Here is a 23,516-nt window from a genome sequence, read left to right on the forward strand (position 1 = left end):
AAACGTACATTAGATTGACTACTTCTGTCAGTATCTTCTTTATTCCACTAAATACTAAAATAAGTATTCTGTTAAAATGATTAGAGTGTAGAAACATCCGCCTTTGTTCCTTCTTTTTTATAGTATTGATCATTTAACGCTGTCTTTTGTAACCCTTCAAAGTAGACTGTATATATTCAGTCACAAGGACACGTAATGAATCTCAAGGGAGGAAATTGGCTCTTAAGGAAGAGATTGACTGCAGACTCATCAGTGTTTTATTGCCTGTAGGCCAGAACTGATGGAGTGATTCAGAGTTGCTGTGTTTCTTTATCATGAATCTGATGCCAGTAATCAGGATTTGATAACAAAACCACCTGACTCCAAACTAATCATGAAGAAAATAATTTGTTATACTTGATTTGTATTTATTCCTTTATGGGATTATGTTGAATCTATTTGCGTCTACTGTTTTGTTTGTTTATGAAATATGAATATATGTTTGTATATATATTACACACACATATGTATGTATATATTCATATGTGTGTTCATATATGTATATATGAATATATTATCATTTCAAATATCCTTTGTTCTTGCTACACTGGAGTTCTCTGAGCATGCTCACAAAGCACGGACGGCCTCTGATGTGTCTCTTGAAATTAGATCAACAATATTACCACCATGACAGGGTTCAAATTGTAGCTGTCTCCTCTAGAGCAGCAGGCACACAAACATTAGAGCCGTATGTTAACTGCTTAGCGTTGCAGTTTAAAATCAGTGGTGCGAGTTAAAACCGTGTGCTGCAGTTATAACTGGGACTAAGAGGTTTAATTTGGACCGTGAAACTCGGCCTTGGCCCTGAGGCGCAAAACAAAACAGCTCTGGAAAAAAGAAAAAAATCAAATCACAACAAAAAAAACACAAACCCTTTTCATCAAACACACAAATCAGAGAGTTAAAAATTACACAGAATATCTCACCTTTTTGTGCAAAGTTATGTTTCCGTTTCAAAGCTCTTATTTGCTGCTCCAGGCCAAGGCAAGACCTGCAGAAAAACAGCTACGTCCACGTTTTGTTTTTAGATGCTGTTTGAGGACAAAACCAATCTACGTCTACATTAGCATTTCTGTCTCAAAATTGATCTCCATCTATGTTAAATCACCAGAAACATTGTTTTTTACACTGTTATGAAGAATGGTCTGGACTTTGTTTTTATTTTATTTTTTACAGTGTTTATATGATAGAAGCTCAGCAAATCAAGTAAAGACACAAAAGGGCCAGGAAGGAAATGTTTGCAAAGATCTTATTGTTTTTAAAGTTTTTACCCAGTTTTCTTACTGAAATCAAGTGCAGCACATCAACATTTTTCTGTTTTCATGTGCCAACCCCGGTGGAGTAAAGTAGATGTTAGGCTTAAAGGAGCTGTATGTAAGAGCAATAATAAAACTAATCATAAAATGACCCTGATATGTCAACAGACATTTAAAAATCATGTTCATTTCAAATACTTATGTCACTGACAACAGCACTCAAGCCAGGATATTCCAGTTTAAAAAGAGGAGTTGCAGCCCTCAACTCATGTTTATGTTGTCATTTTTTGTTTTGGCCTGAAGCTCCACCCTCCACCTATCTCCCAATCACCAAGTCAGCATTGTTTCTGAAGCTCCACCCTCCACCTATCTCCCAATCACCAAGTCAGTATTGTTTCTGAAGCTCCACCCTCCACCTATCTCCCAATCACCAAGTCAGTATTGTTTCTGAAGCTCCACCCTCCACCTATCTCCCAATCACCAAGTCAGTATTGTTTCTGAAGCTCCATCCTCCACCTATCTCCCAATCACCAAGTCAGTATTGTTTCTGAAGCTCCACCCTCCACCTATCTCCCAATCACCAAGTCAGTATTGTTTCTGAAGCTCCACCCTCCACCTATCTCCCAATCACCAAGTCAGTATTGTTTCTGAAGCTCCACCCTCCACCTATCTCCCAATCACCAAGTCAGTATTGTTTCGGCATCCGGGTTGCCAGCTCGGCTCTAATTATGGCAGCCATGGCAGCCTACGTTCCTGCTGCATTCTGCAGCCTACCTGGCAACCTCTGGTCGGGGGGAGGAGGGGGAGGGTACACGCCGCTCAACAATATTTTGAAGGTGACTGCAGTACCAGTTTTGGACATTTCTTACAGACGCCTCCTTTAACAAAAGTTTAGTGTTTTAAAATTAAACCACATGAGTGTGGACATAGACTAAAATACAGTATACTTATAGTCTAACAGCCATCATTGGATTGTATATCTTTTCTCTTCCTGTTTATTTTTTACTTTAACTGTAACTACACTGTCTCAAAATAATCTCATGGATTTTCAGACACCAAGTTTCATCATGATATGATCAGGGGTGATAGTAAAAAAAAATCCTGAGCCTGAACTTTTTTTCCCTGGGAGGTAAGCGAGCCCCTAAGCCAAGATATATGCCTCGATCAACACAATTGTCATTTTTTGTCCTCTTAAAGTGTAAGTCTGGTGTAAATTGACCCATGGTCCTGTTGTTCAAGCTCACCACATGCAGCCCATAGAAAACAGAATGAAACACATTTATTTTGGTGATTTCGGTTAACAGCCTGGAGCCTGGTGACGCGAGGCTAGAATCAATCTGATTGGCCAAAACCCAAGACCCCCCCCCTACACTATTACCGATTGCGATTTTTTTCCTCAATATTACAATTGCGATTTACTATGTGATTATTTTTTTTCCAAGGTCCTGTTCTCATGTATTTTTCAACTACACAAGCAATAAATCAGTCTGTTTCAAGTAGATTTTCACTTAAAATAAGTAGAAAAATCTGCCAGTGGAACAAGATTTTTTTGCTTGTAATGAGAAGATAAATCTTGTTCCACTGGCAGATTTTTCTACTTATTTCAAGTGAAAATTTACTTGAAACAGGTGAAAATTGTCAAATAAGTTATTTTTCTGGTGTTATTTTTCTGGTGATGACTCTAAATGTTGAAATAGCAGTAAAACACCATTCATTGATGAAATGACATAAGGGATGGAAAGGAGGGATGGCAGTTTTACAGGGGGGATGATTTGGACCGTTTTTATTTCAGGGGGGGGGGTGATTTGGACCGTTTTTATTTCAGGGGGGGGGGGGGTGATTTGGACCGTTTTTATTTCAGGGGGGATGATTTGGACCGTTTTTATTTCAGGGGGGATGATTTGGACCGTTTTTATTTCAGGGGGGGTGATTTGGACCGTTTTTATTTCAGGGGGGATGATTTGGACCGTTTTTATTTCAGGGGGGGATGATTTAGACCGTTTTTATTTCAGGGGGGGGTGATTTGGACCGTTTATATTTCAGGGGGGGATGATTTGGACCGTTTTTATTTCAGGGGGGGATGCCATCACATCCCCCCTCAACTCGAATACTGCTCACACGGAACTCAGAACTTCTTCATAAATAACTCAAAAATCCCAGAGAGAAAAAAAACACCAGCAAGCTAACAAACAAACCAATAAAGCTCTGAGTTAACAAAACGTACCAGAAAATTAACAACTCGCAGCCCCGCTGTTTTAACCTCTCATCCTCATCAGCTGAGGGGCTATAGGTGTGGTTTAAGGCTGATTTATGGTTCTGCGTTACACCAACGCAGGCCTACGCCGTGGGTTACGCGAAATACGGCGTACCCTACGGCGAAAGCTCTGCGTCGATTTAACGCGGAACTATAAATCAGGCTTCACAGCGCCCGCCTCGTACTCCTTGCCGCGCGCAGCTCTCGCCGACTCCGCGCTCATATATTGAATACATTTATGAAGCCCATATATTTATAAAGCCTCCCTTGGCCGAGCACTAACGCTGTGGCCATGGTAGATTTAAGTTACATGCGGCACTGTTGACTTTTCCCTGCCGGCTCTGCTCACCGCTCGCTCGCAAAGCAGTCCCCACACAAACAGGGTCCAGCGGCGCTAGGTTCTGCCGCGCCCCGCAGCGTTCCCAACGTTGTGTACGCTACTCACCGGTATTACGGTATATAAAAATTAATATCATAAGAAAAATAAACGGCAAACCTGATTTTATTTTTATTTTTTCTCGCAAACACCTCGGTATGCCGGAAATCCGGCGTGACGCCGGAGCGCTATCACCCCTGTATGATATTACATTGATTAACCAGATAATAGCTTCATATTTGCTGATATCAACAAAACTGCCTGTCAGGGTTTGACATTCCCCCCAGCCTTTCAGTTTCTGTTTTGCCCCGCCTGTGTCCCATCTGCCCTGATTGTCTGCACCTGTGTCTCATCGTGTCTCGTTATCCCCTGAGTATATCTGGTCTTGTCATCCCCTTGTTCCCTGTCGGTACGTACTGTGCTTCCCTCCATGTTTCTCGCCACGGTTTTCCTCCAGGTTTTTGATCCCTGTTTCTTTGAGTTTTTGATCCTGCTAAGCAGCGCTTTGTTTTTGATTCTTGCCTTCTTTGGAATAAATCCTTGTTTTTTGCCAACTCCTGCCTTGCTCTCCTGCATCTGGGTCCTCACCACACCAGCCTGACAAAGGCCTGACACTGCCACAAAACGATTTTTATTTGAAATAAAGCAAAAGCTAGTGAAAAGAGATATCATATGTTGATTTAACACAATAATTTCCTTTCATATGAAATATAATTTCACATTTTTATTTTTGGGTTCAAGCAGACAGTAGAACATTTAGTGTTCCCCATAGAAGTCACTGAAAAAAGTCACTTGTGAGAAGTTTTGATGATAAATACATATATTGATTTCCGGTCAATACTTTCATTTTGTGACGGTGCTACTGGATTGCTCATAGTTGAAATGACAGATTTACATAGATTGATGGATCATTACGCCCTAATTTCACCAAGCAAGCAGCTGAGAGCCTCTCAACTGGCAAAAGGTGTATTTAAACCTGAATGCATCAGTCAGAGTTTACAAATACTAATGAAATACTGACCGTTTTTAAAAATGGTGTACTTTACTAGTTGTGTGCACTGATTTAGACAAACTGTAGCACATAATATGCAGAAGTCTCCAGATGTTCTGAGAAGGTTTCTGCAGTGGAACTGACCAGTTTGCCAGTACAATATACTGGCTGTACAAACTGTACAGACTATATTGTGTGCACAGTTTGTTGTATGCAGCTTTGAAATGTCTTGAGGCAGATATATAATTAGTTTTTTTCTGATGTGGACACCAGTTTAAAAACTGGTATAACATACTGTAACGCAGTCTTTTTTTTTTGTTCCACTTATCTGAAAATGATTCATTGGGTGAGTTGTTAAGATTTGTGGGGAGCCGTGAACCAATATACTCAGAGGTGGATCTGTGATGTCACAGATCTCAGGTCCAGTACCGAGTAGAACTATCCAACTATCTCTGTTATCACTGCTCAACTTCACATCATGCTGCATTTTCTGCACCTTGGAAGTAGAAACCATGAAGCCGTAACAATTTTTCCAAAGTGGTGGACCATTTTTGGGGCGTAGAAGGGCGTGGACTAGAGTCAAACTGACCCCACCCCCTAAAAACATCTGTTAAAAGAAATTTGTTAACATGACATGGTTGAAATAGACACTTTTACTTCTCTCTCTCAATCTGTGGTATTTTAACAGATGTGTCAAACATTTTACTGACATCAAGTGTTTCTTTTTTTTTTTTTAAAGTCTCCTTTAAGCAATCTCATATTTAGGAACCTGGCAGAGACCAAGCTCTTCCAGGAAAAGGTGAGGACACTGCAGCTTCTTTATTGTCTCTGGAAAATGGTCCGTTGACAGAAAATTGTTTCATATATGGCTGCAAACAGTCAAGATAATATATTCAATTACTTGTTATTGCACATTTTAATTGTTCATTTTGATCAAGACATACTTAAAAGAGTATTTTCATGGATTTATTATAGCCAACTAGTGCGTTATGGTTATTTTTATTGTTTATTATCATTACCAGAGTCCTTACAAACACAAGGAAACTGGACCACATTACACCGGTCATGAAATCACTACACTGGCTTCCAGTGAGTCAAAGGATAGAGTTTAAAATCTTACTGCTGGTCTACAAAGCACTGAATGGTCTTGGACCAAAATACATGCTTGATCTGTTAGTTCCTATGAAGCTCCCAGACCCCTGAGGTTCATCTGGATCTGGTTTGTTGTGGTTCCCAAGAACCAGAACCAAGTAAGGTGAGGCAGCGTTCAGTTATTCTGCTCCTCACCGGTGGAACAAACTTCCTGTAGACCTGAGGTCTGCTCCAACTGTCAGCTCCTTTAAATCAGGCCATAATTTTTTGACACTGTATATGTGTGATGATCCCTCACAAAATCACATGTCACTATATCTGATTGATGGATGTTAAGACTATGCTTTGCTGCTATTTGCTTGCTAAATTATTTGCTAAATTTGCTGATTTGCTAATGGCTGTTACTTTTATAGACTGTTGTCTATGTAAATCTTTTTGTGATGTTTGTTAAATTTGCTGATTTGTTAAATGTTGTTACTTTTATAGACTGTATGTTGTCTAACTTGTGCTTTTTATTATTTTACCTCTTTTCTTATCATTTTATTTCATTTATTTGTTATTTAAGCGTACTCTTAAATTAAATACTTTCTGAAAACCACTAATAAGATGTGTACCTGCGGTTCTACTGCCCTTAGTTTTCAGCAACTTGTGCTTTTTATTATTTTAACTTCTTTTCTCATAATTTTATTTCATTTTAATTGTTATTTACTGTTTAATTATGTCTTACCGCTTTTAATGTTGATGTAAAGCAATTTGAATTACCTTGTGTTGAATTGTGCTATATAAATAAACTTGCCTTGCCTTACTGTTATAATGAATATCAGTATTAAAGGTCTGTTGGAGGATGAAGAATGCTGCAACTTTAAGGCTCCCCTCGCCCCCCCTCCGTCATCTCCCACAATGGTCTTTTCCAGCTCCGCTTATCACAGCACTATTTCTAACATGCCATAATTTCCTCACCGGCGTGTGAGCCTGCGTCCGTGTGTGTGTGGTGTGGTGTGGTGTGGTTTGCGCGTCTGACCCCGGAAATCAGATGTCATTGCCCGCCGCGGCTGCTTGTGGATCCCCCGTGGCCGAGGGTGCGATGCCAGGCTCAGGCTCAGGCTCAGGCTCCGACCGGGACTAGCGGCGCGCCGTGACCGCGCAGCGCCGTGACCGCGCAGCGCGGACCCGCTCCAGCCGCTCCAGCAGCGCCGAGACTGCGGCTGTCATTGATCCGCCTCCGTGAGCCGCATCTGACAAATTGTGAGTATTGCACACTGTTGCCGCCGGTGTTGCAGTGACCTACATTGCCCCATTCCTGCGGGCTCAAGGTGATTTTTTGGGGGATTTTTTTTCTTCTTTTTTTTTTTTTTCCTTTTGCGGGTGCGCTCTTTGCATCCCCCAGTGATGTTGGAGGATGAAAAGCTGGAGGTCTTTGCTCGTGTATATAACCCATGTATTTTGTATATGTGGTTGACATTGTGAGGCTCTGCAGGAGGAGAAAAAAGCACACACACACACACACACACACACACACACACACACACACACACACACACACACACACACACACACACACACACACACACACACACGCGCGCACACACACACACACACACACACACACACACACACACACACACACCCGCACACACAGAGCCGGCTGTCACACAGTGGAGAGAGTTAAAGGGGGGCGGGATGCAGACTGAGAGGCTGGCATGATGTAATGCACTTGAGACAATAGCCAAGGATTCTCCCCAATTATCATTTCAGAGAACCAGGAGGAGTTGTTACAGTGGTGTAAAGAGGCGATCAGCGCTGCAGTCAGGCCAGCCTCTGCATGCATGTATGTGTGTGTGTGTTTAATAACAGTACAAGGAGGAGCTGTCACATGAGGAACAGCTGCCCCTCCTATAAACATCATTATTACCAGCTATTACAGACATGTAAGGAGAGAGAGAGCGAGAGCATGAAATCGACTCGACCGTCCATCTATTTATCCACCTGCCATCCCATGTGCTCTCTTTTTATTCTTAAAAGCAGCACAAAGGATTTGTGCGTGCGCGTGTGTGTGTTTGTATTAAATTATCCAATTTCATTTGGGGGAATATTTGATTACCTTTAGGAAATATGGTCTCCCTTCCCTCCCACAGGTAAAAAAACGAGGCAAAGTAACTCTGGACTTCCGCCCGGGATAGGTTTTGTGTATGGGTGTATGACTCTCTGTTACACATCACAAGCGATGAAATTAGCTCAGAGCAACAGAGGACATTGTGGCAGAATCTAAAACCCTTGTTTGTAATACGGGAGAGAAAAACGGCTGAGTGACCAAACCAGAACTAGAGGAAATCTCAGACAGGAGCGCGAAAGTAGCTCAATCTCTTCTCATCGACAGTGGTACTAAGGTAAAAATGGTCAACATCCTTTGTGCTGCTTAAAAGGAAACTTTACTTTTTTTTGTTATCATTTTTGAATGCAACACAGTTTCTCTGTGAATTGTCTGTGATTTCTTTGGTCAAAGTTCCACAATGACAGAGTTTAAAAGCTACTCTTTTCTAATGCTGTTGCAGTCCTGTTCATAGCAGCTGATTGAAGAGGTGGAGTCAGTCTGTCTTCTTCAAAGAGTACATCTTTTGAAATTGCTGTTATAGCTTTTCGGTGTGTCCACTTTCAAGCTACAGCACATGCCAAAGATGTGAGGCTGGGTTAAGATGAGTATGGTACGGCGTGATGAGTCCTCTCTGAGCCCAGTCTGCAATGTCACAATGCCCTGCAAATCCGAACACATTGAATGAAACATTTTTTAGGCTTATACCACCAAATATAAATGACATAGTGACACAAATGCTTTTCAATCCTACCATGGGTTGCCACGTTGCCCAGGAAGCCCATGGGAACACGGCCACTTTGTTGTTCAGGCTCCTTCAGCTGATCCACGCTGGAGCAGCTGTAGAGCTGCTGGCAAATGCTTGTAGTGGATTCTCTCATTTCAGACGTTGTTTTGGTGGCAAAATCATAAACGACAGCTGTGTTTAGCCAATGCTGGGTCTGTACAATCAGCATATTGTTTCACTAGGCTTTGTAGCTAGAAGCTGATTGATGATGGCCAGTCATTGGCTAAGCTGACTGCCAATCAAGAGGCCAGACGCCATATTATAAATACATGTATTGTTGTTTATTTTATATATAAATTCATGTGGGTTGGAGCTAATAAATGTTGAGCAACAGTTATTTTGCGGATATTTAAGGAATCCATCTTTTTAACTGGCTTGAAGACAAAGTAGGAGTAGCAGGAACTGTATAGATCAAAAACAATACTACCAAGCAAACCAATCGCCATGGACATATATCATCAGTTCAATGAAGAAGGATAAGTAAATAATGCAAAAGTCTCCTTTAAAGTGAAAAAAAGCCAATTTTTAGCTCAAAAGGTCCCCGTTAGCCTGATAGATTAGGACCCACATCTAGAAAGATGTAGGGTCTGAAAACGATCCATAGGGCCTCTCGATCCAACTATTGGAAATTAGTCCCCGGGAGAGTGTGTTGTGTTGAAGAGCAATTTAAAATTTAGCTGTAACCTCTGGGCAAAACGGTGACTATATCTACCTTGGAAAGGAACGATTTGAGTGCTGTCCACCATTTCATTTTTGAAGAAAAAGTTAGAACCTTTAACTGTCGATGCCAAAGCCGATGCAAACAGCCGCCAATCGTCAGCTGCAGCCATGTGCACTGTTTACCAAATTACATGGAATACCTGTCATCATCGCGCTAAACCCTCCCAGGGAGACTCTCAAGGATGGACTCATTTCATCCTTCATTTTGGGCATCAATAATGAGCTCCAACAGATGGTAGCTACATGTACCTGTAAAGCAAATTTCAAATTAGCTAGTTGTTTGTTGAGATTCCTAAGCTATCCCCCTATAGATATATCTGTCGAGGAAGCCCCCTTTGCTGCCTGAGATGTATTCCTGCCGTGTTATGTCACTCTTGTTTTTCTTCATTTTTCTTTACCCTCCGCGGTTGCCTCTGGTACGGTACCATTGTTGGTGTGTGCGGTATGCCATCGTTGACCATCGTTCTTGATGTAGGACCACAAAGCCATCAGAATTTGTAGTGAGAGACAACTGGGATGGCGGTCCAAAAAGGTACTTCTAGGATACTGAATGAGAAAAACTGAGAGCTAGATAACATACTAAAAATAATCATACTGTATATTCCTTCAAATGAAATTAAAACTGATGGTTAAAAATGAAAAAATAACGTAATTGGTGTTACTTTAAGTGAATAATTGAGTGACAGAACATGCAGGCGCTGGAATCTTTCTCAGAAGGTTAATGGCTGCAGGCAAAGCTGTGATCTGCCTCTGATCTCGTTAATTAATATTAATGTTTGCAACCAGTTCAATAAAGAAACATTTGCATTGGCACAGAAGCTGCAACACCCTTATTTTCCTGTCACAAAAGCATTATGCAAAGTAAGGGTGCTTAATTTAACGGTTTTGCATTAAAGACTGAGTGTGCAATTTGAATGATGCACCTTTAACTGCCTAATATGTCTGGTGGGCAGGGGAACCTTTTATCGCCTTGAGGTGTCACGCAGAGAAGTGGCTACCTGTGGCTCCAGCTTTTATGTCTATTAAATGATGGTTAAGGGCATCCTTTACAGCCATAGTTTGGCTATTGTTAAAGCCTTCATAATGAAGAGGATGAGATGCAGTTGCTGGTCACTAACTGGCAGCACGGTTCAAATGAGGCTCAACCTGAACTCTTTGGCTTTTTCGTTTGTCTCGCTTCTTATTCAATTGCTGTCAATTGATGGTTTGGATGACATTGCTGCGGGGGGGGTGTCGCTGTGGTAAAGGCCACATGCTGTCCTCTCGTGCTTTCATGTGCATGCACACGCTTACTTTCAGTTGAGAACACACACACACCCCCTCCTCATCCAGATGCTCACACACAGGAAGAGATGAAGTACACACAAAAGACAAATGGAGGCAGACTTGTGCACGTTTCCTCTCGTTTCCCTGCTCCTTAATGGGACTGGTCTGGGACTACTCTGCCTCATTCACCTTTTACAGCTCGCTGCACCATTCAGATCAGAATGTCTGTGACTTCAGAACACAAGAAAACAGAATCTTGTGATGTGATAACTCAAGAGATTGTGTTTTGTGCTTAAAATACATCGTGGAGTCTGGTGATGGTGCCAGGATACTCCACTTTAAAAAATTCAAATTGGGAACTTTAGATATTTTCAGGATGCATTATTTTTCGAGTGTCTGAATGGGCTAAAAGGGCACCAAAATAAAGAAAAAATAATATCCAATCAAGTTTGGGCAGAATGGGAAATACCAAAACATAGATGTGTCATGACTTCGTCTAATTAGATACTATAAAACCATTTTGGTATTTCCTTGTAATATTTCCTTGATAATTCCTTGATGCTTAATATATGAAATAACACAGAAAAAATGTTAATCATATATTGAAATCAATAAAAAACACTCCCAACTCCATCTAATAGTTTTCTTAGTAGAATTTTCATGTGCCGCTAAGAAAACATTAGGTACATTTTTTGTTTTTCTCTTTAGTGTATCCATTTTGTTAGATGTTTTTGTTTTTTTTTTAGTATACAAATTGCTTTCTTTATATTTTTATTATTTTGATTCTGGGGGTGATGCAGAAGTCAGAGAAAGGTATGTGTCAGGGTTTAGGGTTTTGATTTTCATTTCTTGTTTTACTTGGTTCTTCATTTTGGCTGTGACCCGTTTCCTGCTTTATTTTGAAAGGCCTTCTCCTTGTGTTTGGTGCTTTCTTGACTTCCCATGACCCTGATTGTTTGCACCTGTATCTTGTTAGCCCCTGTGAGTGTAAATGGTCTTGTCTTTCCCCTCCCTCCCTGCTGTCCGTCTGTTTTTCAACCTGTCTTGTTGCCTGGGTACTTGCTGGATTTTTTTATTGAATTTTCATTAATTTTCAGTGAAAATCTTTTTGTATTTTCTTTTATTCCTGCTCAGCAGCACTTTTTGTTCAATAAAGTACACGGTTTTGAAACTCGTGCCACCACATCTCCTGCATCTGGGTCCTCTGGACTCACCATATTACAGAATGTATTAAATGTGTACCAAGGGTTACACATTCCAAAAATAATGGTACTGTGCTAATTTCATGGGAGTAAGGTGGTGATATTTTCAACAGGTGATTGTTGCCAACACTATCAGTGAAAGACTTTCAAAGTAATAATACGTTTTATTTATTAGGTACCTTTCAAGGACACCTTACAGGAGAACATCAATTATACGAATAACAGATTAAAACATCGGCAGAATGCCATCAAAATAAAAAAAATAATACTGAACGAACAAAACATCTGTTTGTTTTCATGTGGCATACAGGACTGTCTCAGAAAATTAGAATATTGTGATAAAGTCCTTTATTTTCTGTAATGCAAAAATATCATACATTCTGGATTCATTACAAATCAACTGAAATCTTGCAAGCCTTTTATTATTTTAATATTGCTGATCATGGTTTACAGCTTAAGAAAACTCAAATATCCTATTTCAAAAAATTTGAATATTCTGGGAATCTTAATCTTAAACTGTAAGCCATAATCAGCAATATTAAAATAATAAAAGGCTTGCAATATTTCAGTTGATTTGTAATGAATCCAGAATGTATGACATTTTTGTTTTTTTTAATTGCATTACAGAAAATAAAGAACTTCATCACAATATTCTAATTTTCTGAGACAGTCCTGTATGCTAGATTAAACAGGTACGTTTTAAAGCGGGAAGATGTGGACTAAAAATGTGTCAGAATATCTCTGAAATACTTACGAGCAAATTTCTTCAAACAAAGATCAGAGTCGATTTGCTTATTTCTTTCTGTCTTAAGCCTGGGATATACTTGCAGTTCAGAACGTTTACGCGTACGCATCATGGCCGTCACGCGTATCCTGCGTTCATTTGAAGCGTTGACGTGCACGACACTGAACGCGTACGCGACCTGCAGTTCTCGCTCTGCCCAGGAGTGGCGCTGGTACCGGTCTGATACCAGCTGGTCCCGGTCTGATACCAGCTGGTCCCGGTCTGATACCAGCTGGTCCCGGTCTGATACCAGCTGGTCCCGGTCAGATACCAGCTGGTCCCGGTCTGACACCAGCTGGTCCCGGTCAGATACCAGCTGGTCCCGGTCTGATACCAGCTGGTCCCGGTCTGATACCAGCTGGTCCCGGTCTGATACCAGCTGGTCCCGGTCTGACACCAGCTGGTCCCGGTCAGATACCAGCTGGTCCCGGTCTGATACCAGCTGGTCCCGGTCTGATACCAGCTGGTCCCGGTCTGATACCAGCTGGTCCCGGTCTGATACCAGCTGGTACCGGTCTGATACCAGCTGGTCCCGGTCTGATACCAGCTGGTACCGGTCTGATACCAGCTGGTCCCGGTCTGACACCAGCTGGTCCCGGTCAGATACCAGCTGGTCCCGGTCTGATACCAGCTGGTCCCGGTCTGATACCAGCTGGTCCCGGTCTGATACCAGCTGGTCCCGGTCACATACCAGCTGGTCCCGGTCAGATACCAGCTGGTACCGGTCTGATACCAGCTGGTCCCGGTCAGATACCAGCTGGTCCCGGTCTGACACCAGCTGGTCCCGGTCTGATACCAGCTGGTACCGGTCTGATACCAGCTGGTCCCGGTCTGACACCAGCTGGTCCCGGTCAGATACCAGCTGGTCCCGGTCTGATACCAGCTGGTCCCGGTCTGATACCAGCTGGTCCCGGTCTGATACCAGCTGGTCCCGGTCTGACACCAGCTGGTCCCGGTCAGATACCAGCTGGTACCGGTCAGATACCAGCTGGTCCCGGTCTGATACCAGCTGGTCCCGGTCTGATACCAGCTGGTCCCGGTCTGACACCAGCTGGTACCGGTCTGATACCAGCTGGTCCCGGTCTGATACCAGCTGGTCCCGGTCAGATACCAGCTGGTCCCGGTCTGACACCAGCTGGTCCCGGTCAGATACCAGCTGGTACCGGTCTGATACCAGCTGGTCCCGGTCTGACACCAGCTGGTCCCGGTCAGATACCAGCTGGTCCCGGTCTGATACCAGCTGGTCCCGGTCTGATACCAGCTGGTCCCGGTCAGATACCAGCTGGTCCCGGTCAGATACCAGCTGGTACCGGTCTGATACCAGCTGGTCCCGGTCTGATACCAGCTGGTCCCGGTCAGATACCAGCTGGTCCCGGTCTGATACCAGCTGGTACCGGTCTGATACCAGCTGGTACCGGTCTGATACCAGCTGGTACCGGTCTGATACCAGCTGGTCCCGGTACCAGCTGGTCCCGGTCTGATACCAGCTGGTCCCGGTCTGATACCAGCTGGTCCCGGTACCAGCTGGTCCCGGTCTGATACCAGCTGGTCCCGGTCAGATACCAGCTGGTCCCGGTCAGATACCAGCTGGTCCCGGTCTGATACCGGCTGGTCCTGATACCAGCTGGTCCCGGTCTGATACCAGCTGGTCCCGGTACCAGCTGGTCCCGGTCTGATACCAGCTGGTACCGGTCTGATACCAGCTGGTATCAGACCGGGACCAGCTGGTCCCGGTACCAGCTGGTCCCGGTCTGATACCAGCTGGTCCCGGTCAGATACCAGCTGGTACCGGTCTAATACCAGCTGGTCCCGGTCTGATACCAGCTGGTCCCGGTCTAATACCAGCTGGTCCCGGTCTGATACCAGCTGGTCCCGGTCAGATACCAGCTGGTCCTCGTCTGATACCAGCTGGTCCCGGTCTGATACCAGCTGGTCCCGGTCTGATACCAGCTGGTCCCGGTCTGATACCAGCTGGTCCCGGTACCAGCTGGTCCCGGTCTGATACCAGCTGGTCCCGGTCAGATACCAGCTGGTCCCGGTCAGATACCAGCTGGTACCGGTCTGATACCAGCTGGTACCGGTCTGATACCAGCTGGTACCGGTCTGATACCAGCTGGTCCCGGTACCAGCTGGTCCCGGTCTGATACCAGCTGGTCCCGGTCTGATACCAGCTGGTCCCGGTACCAGCTGGTCCCGGTACCAGCTGGTCCCGGTCTGATACCAGCTGGTCCCGGTCAGATACCAGCTGGTCCCGGTACCAGCTGGTCCCGGTCTGATACCAGCTGGTCCCGGTCTGATACCGGCTGGTCCTGATACCAGCTGGTCCCGGTCTGATACCAGCTGGTCCCGGTACCAGCTGGTCCCGGTCTGATACCAGCTGGTACCGGTCTGATACCAGCTGGTCCCGGTCTGATACCAGCTGGTCCCGGTCAGATACCAGCTGGTCCTCGTCTGATACCAGCTGGTCCCGGTCTGATACCAGCTGGTCCCGGTCTAATACCATCTGGTCCCGGTCTGATACCAGCTGGTCCCGGTCTAATACCAGCTGGTCCCGGTCTGATACCAGCTGGTCCCGGTCTGATACCAGCTGGTCCCGGTCAGATACCAGCTGGTCCCGGTCTGATACCAGCTGGTCCCGGTCTGATACCAGCTGGTCCCGGTCTGATACCAGCTGGTCCCGGTCTGATACCAGCTGGTCCCGGTCTGATACCAGCTGGTCCCGGTCAGATACCAGCTGGTCCGGGTCTGATACCAGCTGGTCCCGGTACCAGCTGGTCCCGGTCTGATACCAGCTGGTCCCGGTCTGATACCAGCTGGTCCGGGTCTGATACCAGCTGGTCCCGGTCTGATACCAGCTGGTCCCGGTCAGATACCAGCTGGTCCCGGTACCAGCTGGTCCCGGTCTGATACCAGCTGGTCCCGGTACCAGCTGGTCCCGGTCTGATACCAGCTGGTCCCGGTCTGATACCAGCTGGTCCCGGTCTGATACCAGCTGGTCCCGGTCAGATACCAGCTGGTACCGGTCAGATACCAGCTGGTCCCGGTCAGATACCAGCTGGTACCGGTCAGATACCAGCTGGTCCCGGTCTGATACCAGCTGGTCCCGGTCAGATACCAGCTGGTACCGGTCAGATACCAGCTGGTCCCGGTACCAGCTGGTCCCGGTCTGATACCAGCTGGTCCCGGTACCAGCTGGTCCCGGTACCAGCTGGTCCCGGTCTGATACCAGCTGGTACCGGTCTGATACCAGCTGGTCCCGGTACCAGCTGGTCCCGGTCTGATACCAGCTGGTCCCGGTACCAGCTGGTCCCGGTACCAGCTGGTCCCGGTCTGATACCAGCTGGTACCGGTCTGATACCAGCTGGTCCCGGTACCAGCTGGTCCCGGTCTGATACCAGCTGGTCCCGGTACCAGCTGGTCCCGGTCTGATACCAGCTGGTCCCGGTCTGATACCAGCTGGTCCCGGTACCAGCTGGTCCCGGTACCAGCTGGTACCGGTCTGATACCAGCTGGTCCCGGTCTGACACCAGCTGGTACCGGTCAGATACCAGCTGGTACCGGTCAGATACCAGCTGGTCCCGGTCTGACACCAGCTGGTACCGGTCAGATACCAGCTGGTACCGGTCAGATACCAGCTGGTCCCGGTCTAAGTATTTCAGAGATATTCTGACACATTTTTAGTCCACATCTTCCCGCTTTAAAACGTACCTGTTTAATCTAGCATACAGGACTGTCTCAGAAAATTAGAATATTGTGATGAAGTTCTTTATTTTCTGTAATGCAATTAAAAAAAACAAAAATGTCATACATTCTGTATTCATTATAAATCAATTGAAATATTACAAGCCTTTTATTATTTTAATATTGCTGATCATGGCTTACAGCTTAAGAAAACTCAAATATCATATCTCAAAAAATTAGAATATTCTGGGAATCTCAATCTTGAAATGTAAGCCATAATCAGCAATATTAAAATAATAAAAGGCTTGCAATATTTCAGTTGTTTTGTAATGAATCCAGAATGTATGACATTTTTGTTTTTTTAATTGTATTACAGAAAATAAAGAACTTTATCAAAATATTCAAATTTTCTGAGACCGTCCTGTATATCTGGGGCTTTAAATGCATAATATTATTAGAAATCAAGGAATCTGTAGGAACGTAACGTTTTAAAAGGGCATATACATAGAAGTACTCAGACAGCATTCCATAAACATCTGCAAGTATTCTGTAAATATCAATATCTGATGCAACCGCATGGACAAGGGGGTACTTTGGGAACAGTTACATTTGTCAACAGTACAGAACCATATTCATGAATGCCACTTAAACATTTTCCTGTGGAAAAGAAAAAAAAAAGCCCCATGTTAAACTTGTCCAGCATATCTGGACTTGGCTCGCAGCATCTCAGATGGAACATTGCGCAAAAGAAATCTGTTGATCTGTGGTCAGACGAATCAGTCGTCCAGATGTTTTGGGGAAAAAGCCAGTACTATATGCTCTGTGACAAAGAGAAACAGGACCGTTATTAGCAACATCTTCATCACTTGGTGATGTCAGTATCAGAGCACCTTTCAAGTGATGTGAGAAAAGAATGCTAATATAACAAAAGGGTGATAAGCTTTACCTCATGCCCCAACTGCAAGATTTGCCGGATCCTCTCAGAAACCAAAATACTGTTAAAAATACCTAAAAGGCACATTTTGTAACTTTGAAATTATGTTTTTCATTTTTCCTTTCAATATATTATATTATTGCACTCACAAGTAAGAAAAAAAATAAAAATACAAATAGAAAAGGATAACATCCCATGCTCACGGAACCAGCACTTTTGCTTGAGAAAATGCTTAAATAATTAATTGTTCATCTAGATGTCAGTTCCCCTTCTGCGAACGATTCCCATCAGTGTTTTCTGACCCACCGCTGACCTCGGACTGCACCTACAGACAGCTTTAGCTTGAACATTTCAGTCAGTGGGAAAATCTTGCAGAGCTGGAACATTTAGAATCTTACAGTAACGCCACTGCTGCCGTCTTGTCCAGCAGACGTCTTGAGTCCTGATCCAAACTACATTTTCTTGGTTAAATGTAGGAAATAAGAACATTGCTTGTTGACAGAGTGAAAAATGGGGATTATTTTCATCATCTAAGAATATTTAAAGCACAACATTTTTAATATATATACAGTATATATATATATATATATATATATATATATATATATATATATATATATTTTTTTTTTTTTTTTTTTATTTTTTTTAACTAATTGGTTTTATACTTACCTCTAGTTTGTTAACATATGTAGGAGAAAAAACAAAAAAAGACACATGGACAAATGTATTTTTCTAGTTTGGCACACACACACACACACACACACACACACACACACACACACACACACACACACACACACACACACACACACACACACACACACACACACCAAGAGAATAATTATCCAAATAGCAAGATTTAAAAGCAGATATCAACCTAAATGAATAAATATCGGCATGGCATACTGACTGAACGGAAATCCGGATATCAAACTGAAAACCTGATGAATGTGCAGCAAACAAAGTGTCCAGATACTAAGACTGATGGATATACCGCTGAAAAATAGCATGTCTGCCTAGGAATGATAAAAGAGGATACCAAAATTCGAAACCTGACGTCTGCACAAATAACAGAGGTAAAAAAGTGAAAACCGGATGTCTTTCCAAGTAAACAAATGTCCTCGTAACTTAAACGACACCTGGATGTCGGCCTAGAGAACATACTGTATCTGGATTGCAAAACTGAAAAAACCAGATGTTGCCGAATTCATGAATATACCATACCAAAACTGAAAACTTAATGTCCTTTTAACGAACAATCTGATGTTCGCTAACGAACGAAGCTTATGCTCTCATAGCACAATTGAAAATCAGATGTCTGAAAGAAAAGAAAAAGAAAGAAAGAAAGAAAGAAAGAAAGAAAGAAAGAAAGAAAGAAAGAAAGAAAGAAAGAAAGAAAGAAAGAAAGAAAGAAAGAAAGAAAGAAAGAAAGAAAGAAAGAAATTCTTTATCGCTAGATTAAAAAAACTTATGTCTGCCTAATGAACTACTATCCGGATAGCAAAATTTACAACCCAATATCCATCTAACAAATCAAATGAATATGTAGATAGAAAAAATTGAAAAGCACATGTACATCTAAGGCTGCGTCCCAATACTCCCCCTCGCCCTCCTTTTCTTCCCTAACCCTAACTTTTGCGCGTTCCTGTGAAGGTAGTGGTGTCCCAATTCCTCTTTTCACCTAGGGGGAGGGGGCATAACGAGGGCTAGGGGCTGAGAATAGCCCCTTCAAATCGAGGGATTTCAGATGCTCACTTGGCGAGCGAGGGGGTATGAAAATTTCCCAGAATGCTTTTCGTCGTCATTTGCGGACTGAATCAAAAAAAAAAACATGGCGGACATTTCTTATTTTTTTGGGAATAAAATCAATATTTTGAGTTAGTTTCTGCATAAAAATGCATTTTGATTACATTTCTCGGCGCAAACCAATATTTTACTTTCATAATATTCACTCAGTGAATGTACATAATCCCTTTTTTGTCCGTTGTTCGCTAAGATCGCGCCGGAATATGGTTACGTAACCTACGTAAGCGACGCCGTAGGTTACGTAAGCGACGCCGTAGGTTACGTAAGCGACGCCGTAGGTTACGTAAGCTACGCCATAGGCTGCGTCGATTTAACGCGGACCCAAACTCCGGAGCCGGCAGACAGAAATCTCTAAATTTCGGAGCAAATTTCTTAATAGGCGTAGCTACAACTGTTAGATTTCATCTATTAAACCAACATCTTCCTAAATGATTTATTTCAGCCAGCGTAATTCTCAACAGAGAATAAGTGGTAACTTGTTTTTAAAAGAAAAAGAAAAGAAAACAAAAAAAAACCCCAGAGAAATCACTTCAGCAACATCACGAGGAAAAGATCAGATTGGTATTTCATTGCATTGTCAGACTGACAGCTGTAACAGTAGGAAACAGTTACTTCTGGGTAGATTTCTGTCTAAGCTGTATCTGTTTCTACGGGAGAGAGTTTCTCTCCCGGGACGACGGAGCAGCTTGACCCGGCGGACACGTCTCTTCTCGGGCTGTGAGCTGAGGCTGCTCCCCGGGGGCGGTGGCTCTTCTCATCTCCAAAAACATCGGGTCAAATTTCTTAACAGGCGTTATTTGGATAAACTGAGCCCCGGTTGCGGATCTTAAGGTTACCTTTATGCCTGAAAAAATATTAAAACTTAATAAAGTGCCATATTAACAGCGCTACAGCTGAAATTAAAACAGCTTTTGGCTCTCTGCTTCCTGTTCAGGTTAGGGATGAAAACGAGGGGGAGTAGGAGAAATGGGACAGGCACCTGGGCCAAGTGCCCTAGATCTCCTAGAGTATTGAGATTGGGCCTAAGTATCAAATACCTGGATATCACGATATTTATTTGGCACCTAACTTTGTTTAAACCCCTGAAATTAACCAAACAATACAAATGCATTGTGTTCACTGTCAGCATAGGTTCTAATGGAAGATATTTGATGCCAGAACATGTCATCTCATTATCATTTCTCTTATATTTGGGCATGTTTCAATTTTCCATCTTTATGAATTTAATACAAAAACAAACCAGTTATAACAATAACTACCAATAATAATGATCTTTCTGGATGCATACGTGCACTGACAGAATGGCAGGTCACAGATCAGTTGTAGTTCAGATGAGTTAATACAGTGTATTGTTTTCCAGCTACTCAGTGGACCTCTTATTGAGTGCCAACGTGTAATCTATTGGCAATTATTAAATGAAATAGACTTGTTTTCTTGGCAGACTGTCTCTTTGTTGTCTGAATGGTCCGTGGTGCCGGGTGCCATTTGAATGAGTACACAGTACTATGAGTGTAGCATCCAATCTGGCCAGTTCCATTCACAAAGAAGAAGAGGAGAAACAACCATCCTGCATCGCTCTTGTCCCACCTGTCGGCCTGGTTTGGATGCCAAAGTGGGAAACAGTGGCATGCAACAGCTTTCCCATTAGCCTTTGAGCTCACCAATGCAGTCTGTGGATGCACTTTGCGCTCAGCCGCTTGCCAAGAAATCAAACACGAGCGTTATTTAAAAGATGAATTTCCCTCCAGTCAGGTCCCCTGGCAGCCTCGGAGCGACGTGTGTAATCAGCTCTCTGCTTCGGGCACTGATGCAAGTGGAGAACACTATCATCAAACAACCGGATCTCACGGTCCAACACTCATAATGTTGCGGGGAAAACGAGCTTGAATTATCCTAATTGATTGTTTCTCGTGTTTGAAAAGTTGACCTTTTAAATTCCATTAGAAATGATTCCCGTAATGGGATTTTTGAGCCTCCCTTCTTTCTAAATGACCATCTCCTTCCTTAAACACACAACGCCTTAATTTTTCCATGCTTGATGATCACGGGGCCTTAATCACGCATGATTTATTTTAGCCTCTCCAAACTCGGGCTAACAAGCATGTGGTGGTGCCGCTTATCTCCAAAGCCACAGAGCGTCGTGTTCAGTCCTCCGCCTGCTCTGCACCCGCTCGGGCCGTGCTCGTCGTTTGATGTTTCCCAGGTGGTGAATAGCGCTGAATTTGCCTCACTTGGCCGTATATTCAGCTCAAGAACATACTGCTGTTTTGTGTGCTGCTCCTTATCTGCTCACACAATTGTTCACATTAATGAGATTAACTGAAGACATTCGGGAAATACGCCGCAGCTCGCTGATTTGCTATTGCCATCAGTGGCAAATTTTACATCTGCTCCGTAGAGATACAGTATTTCACCGCCTGTTTAATTTTTTTTTACTCGGGGGAACACTTAAATACCGGAGATTTACTGAAAACATCTTTCCCGTTGTTGGTCCGTGTCGGTGTTAAACAGGACTGAAGACATTAGCTCTTCGGGTTGCTTTGAATTGCAGTTGTTCAGGCGGTGAAACACCTGTTATTAAAGTTCAAACAAACAATAATTTTGGCAGGAAATAGGATTAAGAATTTATAACTTTATTCAAATCCATTACCAGACGACAGTGTCACAGGATCATTTTGCGAAACCAGGCATTTACGTGCTTTTTATCCTCTATTTAAGCAAGGCAAGTTTATTTGTGTAGCACATTTAAGCAACAAGGCAATTCATGGTGCTTTACATAAAAATATGAAGAGAGAAAAAAAAGATTATAAGTTACAGTGCAGTGGCATGAGAAAGAAAAGTTGGACTTTGGCTAGAGTTACAGTTTAGTACTGAAATTAACATCTTAAATTCAAATTCAAAATTATTTAAATAATTCAGTCAAAAGGCAGCCGTAAACAAATGAGTTTTAACATTGATTTAAAAAGGAGGAACTTGTGATTCTGGGGACACGGAGCAGACCTGAACCGGGAGACCTGAGAGGTCTGGATGGTTGTTATGGCAACAACAAGTCTGATGTATTTTGGTCCTAAACCGTTCAGTGATTTATTAAGAGAGTAAGTATAGTCTGCTCTCGGAAGTATAGGGAGCCAGTGTAAAGATCTCAGAACTGGAGTGATGTAATCCACTTTCTCAGTTGTAGTGAGTCTAGTTAATAAGTTCTATGATTTTTAACGTTTTATGTAAAGCACTTTGTGCTGCATTTTATATATGCATGAAAAGCGCTATACAAATAAAGTTTGATTTGATGATGCCACATGGCAAGGAGAACAGTACAGATCGGCATTGAGCAAGGCAAAGACAAAACAAGATATAGGCAGATAGGAACAAGGGAAGTCAAGACAAAACACAAGGACGTGGGATTTCAAATAAAACCAAACGTAAATACAAAAACTGTGGCAAAACCCAAAACAGTGACAGCCCTATTGTGAAACCGAGATATCTTAGACAAAAAAATATATCCATTGCAGTAAAATGAAAAAAGTGTTAAAATAATAAAAATAGTTTAGTTATCATTGTCTATGTTTTATGTATGTGTTATTTTGTTATACTTATAATATAATATATAATAATATATATACCTGGATATGTATGATATACCTGGAAAAGTAACATTTTCAAAAACAGTGCTGGGTGTCATGATAGACCAATGAGAATCATTTTATCTTTCTTATTCCCATTTCTTTTATGACCTGCACAAAAACGAGAATTGTTGTTTGGTTACTTTTCAATACATAAGGCACGTCTAAAAACTGAATTTCCATGGAAAAGAGTCCTGGAATTTTGCATGAAACAGACTCTTAGAAAATAAAAATCATTGAAGTGATTTATTCGCTCTTTCCAGGAATTCATTTTGAAAAGATACTTTCAGAAAGTTTCAGCTGAAAACTGGAACTGACTCTGGAGCTGGGAGTCTGAGGCTGGAAGGAAGAAAACGTGTCTGCTCTGATTGGAGGAGAAATCCTCACTCCTACTCCTTTGAATAATTCATTGATTGGCATATGGCACAGAGTGGAAAGCCCAGTGATCCCTTCACGTCTGTTTCCATTTCTTTTGCATCTTCGGCCTGCAACACGCTCATTTGAATGCGTCGCTGTTCATGTCTCAGATAATTCCAACAAACAGTTAGCCAGTTATCCACTTTAAGTAATTTTAACCAGCTGTTAAATATAACCTGGAGCAATCTATTAAAACATCAAT

At 42.9% G+C, this 23,516-nt stretch overlaps 1 protein-coding gene across 5 annotated transcripts in view; it reads left to right on the forward strand.

The window, feature by feature from the left end:
* The first annotated feature begins 6,915 nt into the window (after positions 1-6,915).
* Positions 6,916-23,516, forward strand: part of ppfia2 (PTPRF interacting protein alpha 2) — a 212,045-nt gene continuing 195,444 nt past the window's right edge. For all 5 annotated transcript variants that reach the window (XM_061714572.1, XM_061714573.1, XM_061714574.1 and 2 more), the window contains exon 1: positions 6,916-7,253. The gene's annotated coding sequence lies outside the window, so the exon portion shown is untranslated. The remainder of the gene's footprint in view (positions 7,254-23,516) is intronic.

This window comes from Cololabis saira, chromosome 23 (assembly GCF_033807715.1).
Source record: "Cololabis saira isolate AMF1-May2022 chromosome 23, fColSai1.1, whole genome shotgun sequence".
Classification (NCBI taxonomy): Eukaryota; Metazoa; Chordata; class Actinopteri; order Beloniformes; family Belonidae; genus Cololabis; species Cololabis saira.